This window comes from Mauremys mutica, chromosome 20 (assembly GCF_020497125.1).
Source record: "Mauremys mutica isolate MM-2020 ecotype Southern chromosome 20, ASM2049712v1, whole genome shotgun sequence".
NCBI classification, from domain to species: Eukaryota; Metazoa; Chordata; order Testudines; family Geoemydidae; genus Mauremys; species Mauremys mutica.
The window spans coordinates 6,234,403-6,240,846 of NC_059091.1; positions in this window are offsets into that span (position 1 = coordinate 6,234,403).

The following is a 6,444-nucleotide window of genomic DNA, read 5'->3' on the forward strand; positions in this document are numbered from 1 at the left end:
GAGACAGCGTGATTTGTCAAGGCCTCTACGGGCACAGGAGAGAGAGAGGGAGAGAGAGAGAGTGTCCCTGGGTGGAGTTGGGGGTGTGTCACTGTCAGATTAAGGCATGGGGTGCTCTGTGTGTGTGTGGAGGGGGGAGAGACCTGTGCTGTGTGTCGCAGGAGGGTACATGGGGGGTCATCTGCTCTGTGTGGGGCTGGGTGCTGCCTGTGGGGGGAGCTGCAGGGGTGTCGTGGGGCTGGGGTGGGGCACTGACCAGGGAGAGCCGGGCAATACCCATCTCGCTCTCTCTCCCTGGCGGAGGGTCGCTGGCATGGCCCATGCCGGGGGAGGGTCCAGCGGGTCACATCGCAGCACGTAACCGGCCTCCATCCGCCACGGTGAGCGAGCCAAGGCTCTGCTGCCCACTGCGTCAGGCTGCCCCACCTCACCCCCCTGGTCTGGTACCAGGTGCCAACCCCCCTCCTCCAAGCCCCACCCCACCTCACTTGCATGGCAACCCCATGGCGGAGGGCCTCTCCCCACCCACAGCTTCTCACAGCCTCCCCTAGAGCCCTGCTGGGCTGGGGATTGTGGGGCCAGCCAGACGTGGGGCAGGGGAGTGGGAGACACCCCCCTTTTTCCAGTCTTGCCCCTGCCTGCTCATGACCATCACAGCTCATCACACGAGCGAGGGGGACAGCCCCCTCCCGGCCAACGGCTCCTTGACTCAGTTTCCCTCCTGCCGGCTCTGTCCCTTTCTCCCTCTCTTCTCTGGGTGCTGCAGCTGCTGGATCTCTTTCCAGCTTGACCCTTTCCCATCCCCTCCATCGCTCTCTCTTCTTGTGCATCCTCCCACCCCATCTCTGCCAAGTGGTTTTGGGGGGGAGGCCGGGGGGGGGGGAATGCGTCATACAGAGAAAACCAGAGCCCCAGTCTCACTATTACCAAGCCCCTGGCTGATCTGTCTCAGCAGGCCGGGCCCCGTCATTACTGGAGCGCGCCAGGCTCTGGGCGGGTGGCAGGTTGGCATGAGGCGGGAGGAAGTGGTGAGGCCAAGGGCCTGGGAACGGAGTCTGTTACGCCCGCGAGCAAGAAATGACACAGCGGGGAGGCAATTCGTTCCGGAGGCGGGATCTCACCAAGGCTTGTTTATGTTGCAGGGTGGCTCGGGCCCCCGTTTATGGAAGGGGCCACTCAGGGGGCCCCCCCTGCCAGGCTGAATCCAGCCCTGTTGGGAGGGTAGGGGAGGATGGGGGTTGGAGGGGGCCTTACCCATTGCACCCCTTTTTGCAGGCTGTCTCTGCAGGGCAGCGAGGATCCAGGGGATCACGGAGCCCTGTCCCCCACTCAGGGCAGTCATGGGGTCCCAGGGAGGAGGAACCACAGGACTGTCAAAGTGGTTGTGAATCCCCCCCCACACAGGGGCAGACTTGCCCCACTGCCAGCCTCTAGCAGCACTTCCCCTCCTCAGGGCCTGCTCCTGCTCCTGCTCCCTCTGACCCGATTCCCCATTGCGCCGCACCCTACGCCGCTTTTGCACCGCTGCTGAAAGCGGTGCAGAATCAGGCCCACCCGAACGGGATCAGGATGGGGCCCCTGCCCTGTGCAGGAAGCCTGAGCGAAAGAGGGGAATCCCCATGAGCTGAGAGCAATATAGGGCTCATGACACACGGACAAGAGGTTCTGATTCCAACCATTACCAGGGAGCATGGACACAGGGGCGTTACAAGATCAAGGGCATCAGAATGAAACTACACTTGAAAAACATCCAGGAGGTTTAGGTGTCACAAACCACAACCCCCCTGCAACGTTTCACTCGTGAGCAGGGCACACGGCGGGAAGGCGAGGGAACGGGCTTTCACGCCTTGCTGCTCTTCGATCCAGCTCAGTTCAGACCCGTGGGCCCCCCCCGAACTGATTGCTCCATCCAGGTCAGGCTAAAAGAAAAAACATACCCAGCGGACCAGGCAGCCACGTGACCTGGTGACTCAGACAAGCCACAGTTGTGGTTTGCCCTGAAAGCGAAATGCTGCGTGAGAGAGTCCCCTCCCCGCCTCGGTGCTCTATTCTGGGCATCGGCTGCCCCTCCCTGCTCGGTGCCACGGTGGATGTGCTCGCCCCCTGGGGTCGGCTTCCGCAGCGTCCCCCTCTCCTCCCCAACCCCCTTCCCTGGCGCTCTTCCACGTGATGGTCCCTATGCCCCACGGCAGCCCCATGGACAAACATTGCACCGTCTCGGTGGAAGTGGCACGTGTGGGTCTCTGCATCATCCCAGCGCGGGCCCATGGAGGAGGGGAGAGAAGAGAAATCAGGGCTGCCCCATTCAGCCCCTTCCCCCCCCCAGGCTTCCTACCCTTCTGGGGTCGGCTGGAAAGGAGGGTGACGAGAGCTCTTGGGAAACCGGTGCCAGCCTCCCGGTTCGGTTCTGAAGCTTCGCAGCTGTGCAGATGGCCTGGGCTGGGCCAGTGAAGGGGGATGGAAAGGGGCAGAAGCTGGTGCCTCCGCTGCTCAGCGGGTGCTGGGCATCCCCCATCAGGACTTGGACGCGAGCCGCAGCCCAGCCGTGGGACAGGTGGAGCGTCCGGCTGGACAGCGCCAATCCCCTGGCACGTGCCAAGATCTCCCTGGTGCCACGTGGGAGGAGAGCGGAGCAGCTGTCCCTCCACGTGGCGCCCAGAGGAGACACCCCAGTACCCCGGTATCTCTGCCTGGGAAGGACCCTGTGCCAACAGGGAATCCATGGGAACCACAGGAGGGAAAGGGAGACCCTCTGATCTACTGGGATCTGAGCCTAGTGGGATGGGACCTGCTCCACTGACCAGCTCCAGTTACAGATGAGCTGAGCTGCAAAGTTCTCAGTCCAATTTTGACCCCACCTCGCCCCAGGATCCAGGTTCCAGTCTGGGAGTGATGAATCCTATTGAAACAGGGAATGAGCCACTGGGTGAAGCTGGATGCTCCCCAATGCGATGGTACCTGGACCCAGCTGAAGATCCCAGCTAGCTAGTGCTGCACAGCATGGGGGGGGCTGCAGGGGGAGCCGGGCAAAGCTACACCCACCCCATGCAGTGAGCAAAGGGTGGCATGGGGGAGGGGGGCTTTTCTCACTAGAAAAAGCTCAAATGTGCCTGCAGAGCGTCTCTGTGCATCTCTCCAACCACTCGCCCAGCCCACCAAAACCACAGTCTAGCAGGGTTCTCCTCCGGTGCACAGCTGAGGAGCCCCTCGCCCACGGCAAGGCGGGTCTCTCCCACCCCCTCCGCTATCTCTCCCCTCCCGGCCCAGAGAAGTTCCCCTTTCTGCAGCCCAACGCCGCCCAGAGCGTCCCCGTCGCATCAGCGCTGCGGCTCCCTGCCCGTCACCGCAGCCTTCGCTCAGCCCCTGCGCAAACACGCAGCTCCTGCCCCAAACCGCTGCCCCTCGGCTGGGACGTGGAGAAACTGAGGCACGGGGCGGGCCCCTGACTGGCTTGAGGTCACAGGCGGAGGCTGCGCTGGAAATGGCACCCAGGTTGCTCAGGTCCCGGGTTCACACCTCACCACAGCCCTCCCCGCCGACACTTGGGCAAAGGTGTGATCTCTTCTCTGACACCAGCACACCGCCCCTTTTCCCAGCCCCTCCACCAGTGGCAGACGGGACAGGCCCACATCAGAGCAACCCTCCAAAGCCTAGAGGATTTCCAGGGCGGGCTGGGAGTCAGGACTCCTGGATTTTAGCCCTAGCTTCCCAGTGTGACCTTTGGCTCGGCTTGGCTGGTAGCTGGAGCAGGCTCAGGGATGAAGGCAGGACTCCTGGGTTCTGGTCCCCGCTGTTTCAATCTCCCCCAATCCTCAGAGCTAGATCACAGAGCGCGCGACTCGAACGGGGACATGGAGAGACCCAGGTTTGGCCAACCGCTCACGAGAGACGCGCGGAGGCTGCTCCGGGCGGCAGGAGCTGCAGGGGAGACGGCTCTCGATCTGCTTTGCAGGGACGGGAGACCGAGCCCCCGTGCTTCCTCAATGGAACCTTGGAGCTGGCCCCGCAGAGGAATGGGGAGCGTGTGGGGCTGTCAGCAGCCCCCTTGAGGGGCAGCATGGCCTCGCCGATGGGGCCTGGGCACCAGGACGCCTGGGTTCTAGCCCCAGCTCTGCCCCTCCCCCCCGGAATAGGCAGCGCACTGGGGTGCTCCATGCTAAGCAGGGGCCCTGCCTGCCAGGCTCTCCCCCACGGCAACAGGAAACAGCTGGGTGGCTGCTCGCTGCACACCTGGGGGGGCGGGGAGTGGGGAATGGGTTCCCCCCACCCCACCCACCCAGGCTGGGCTTTGTAGTCAAGATGGAGGGGGGAGGCCCAGCTGCAACAAATAAAAGCCGATGGGAAGACAGCAGGGTGAGATTGTGCAACACGCAAACCACCCCCCCCCCGCCCCCTCCCGGATGTTACAAGGGACGGGCGCGGCCCCTCGGAGCCCTGGGTTCTGCCCCTGACTCGCTGTGTGGCCTCCGGGCAACCACTTCCTCCCCCAGCCACCTCTGTACCATGGGAGATAAAAGCACTGAGCGGGGTGGGGGGGGGGAGCAGGGGGCGAGCCTGAATATTAAGGACGCTGGGAGGAAAGGTGCCAGCAGGCAGCACGTGGGGCTGTTGGGGTGAGGAGGGGGATGTCACTGCCCTCTGCTGGAGGCACTCAGAATGGCTCAGCTGCGTGCACTAGACCCTGCGCTGCTCAGAGCAAAGGAGGAGTCTCTGTTGGCTCACTTGGGAGGGTAGGAGGGTCACTGTTCTAGACCAGCTGCTGCTGCGATAGCGACGAAGCTCCCAGCTGGCTGCAGGTCTGATACACGTATTTGAGAAGGCAGCTGTGCCGGGTGAAGAATCCCTGCATAAACAGCCCCCACCCCAGAGGCAGCCGCATCTCACTGCTACGTGAAGGAGCTCTGTATAAATCCCTGCTGCACCCCACCCCAGAGGTGGTTGCATCTCAGCACCAACTGAGGGATCCCTGTACAACCATCCCCCCCACCCCACCCCACCCCAGAGGTGGCTGCATCTCAGCCCCGGGGGAGATGACTCTTCTGCTGTGAAGTGGGGTTGCTATGGAAACACAAATTGCCACTGCAGGTGGCGTGGAGAGGGGCGGGGGGAACAGAGCACTCCCGAGAAGGGCCGGGAGCGAGACCCTTGCCCAAAGGCCAGGCCTTTTAACCAGCCATCCATCTCCATCAGGGCTGGGATCTCCCTGCCTTTAATGGGGCGTCATAAATCGCGGGGCTGTCACAGGCACACGGCCGCCCCCCACGGAAAGACAAACACGGCCGCCACCTTTAACCCTTGACACTCCATCTCACCGGCAGGGCCGCTGTCCCGCCCTGCGTGGGGCCGGCGACCAGGAAAGCCCCGGTGAGCCCAGAGCCTGTGGGAAGGGGGATGCTGGATGCGCTGGGGGCCTTGGATGGGCTGAGGGGGGGGGTGACACACAGGCAAAGGCCAGTCTGGATCGGCCCCGTGGGCCCATCTAGCCCGGTATCCTGCCTGCTGCAGTGGCTGAGAGCAATGGAGCTGCTGGGCCCCTGCTAACCCCCAGCCCTGAGTGATCTGCTAAGGCCAGGCAGCCGGCTGGGATTGGAGGGCTCCCCCTGCTTGCCCCACTAGCCCACGCTGCCTCAGACATGGAAGCCAGTGCTCCCTGGCCTCAGGCGTGATTCCTGATTCGCCACGGCCCAGCAGCTGACCCGAGCATGCTGGTCTGCAGCCATGCCAGGAAGGGCAGAGGCTCCGGTGGTGAGAGCATGGGACTCGGAGCTGGCAGCTCTGGGCTCTGCCGCTGACTCCGTGCCTTGCTGTGTGCCTCAGTTTCCCCCAGGGTCTGTACAGTGGTAGGCAGCTGCCTCCTAGGAAAGCTTTGAGACCCCACCCCCACGCCAAGGGGCTGGAGGATCCTGAGTGCGAATCCTGGTGCTAGTGCCTGGTGCGTGGCTCCTGGTGGGCCAGGCACGTGAACCCTGATGCTGGTCCCTGGCACCTGGGCCACGCAGGAGGGTCTTAATAGTACAACGGGACCCCGAGCCCCCACCCCAGAGGCAGGCCTCCAACCCCTGCAGTGCACCCCCCTTCCATGTGTGCGGACGCTACGCAATGACATGAGGCAGCCCAGCAGGGGGAGCTGGGGAGCCAGAGGGAACCACCCTGGGGTCCCCGGTGTCCACCAGCGCAGAACCCCCTTGGTATTCACTGCAGCTGCTCCCTGCTGCTAGGGGACGCTACAGCCAGGGCCAGGGCAGAGTCTGCACAGCGAGACAGGACCCCCCACCCCACACATTGCACAAGAGCTCTGTGCTGGGACCTTGGCACGTGCGTTAATGCTCCTCACACGCAGCCCAGAGCTTCCCCTTCAGCCGCATGGCCTACCACAATAGCTGGCCTCATGGGATACTTAACCCTTGACACAGGGGGGAGAGACCCAGTCACCCGAGGGGGAGA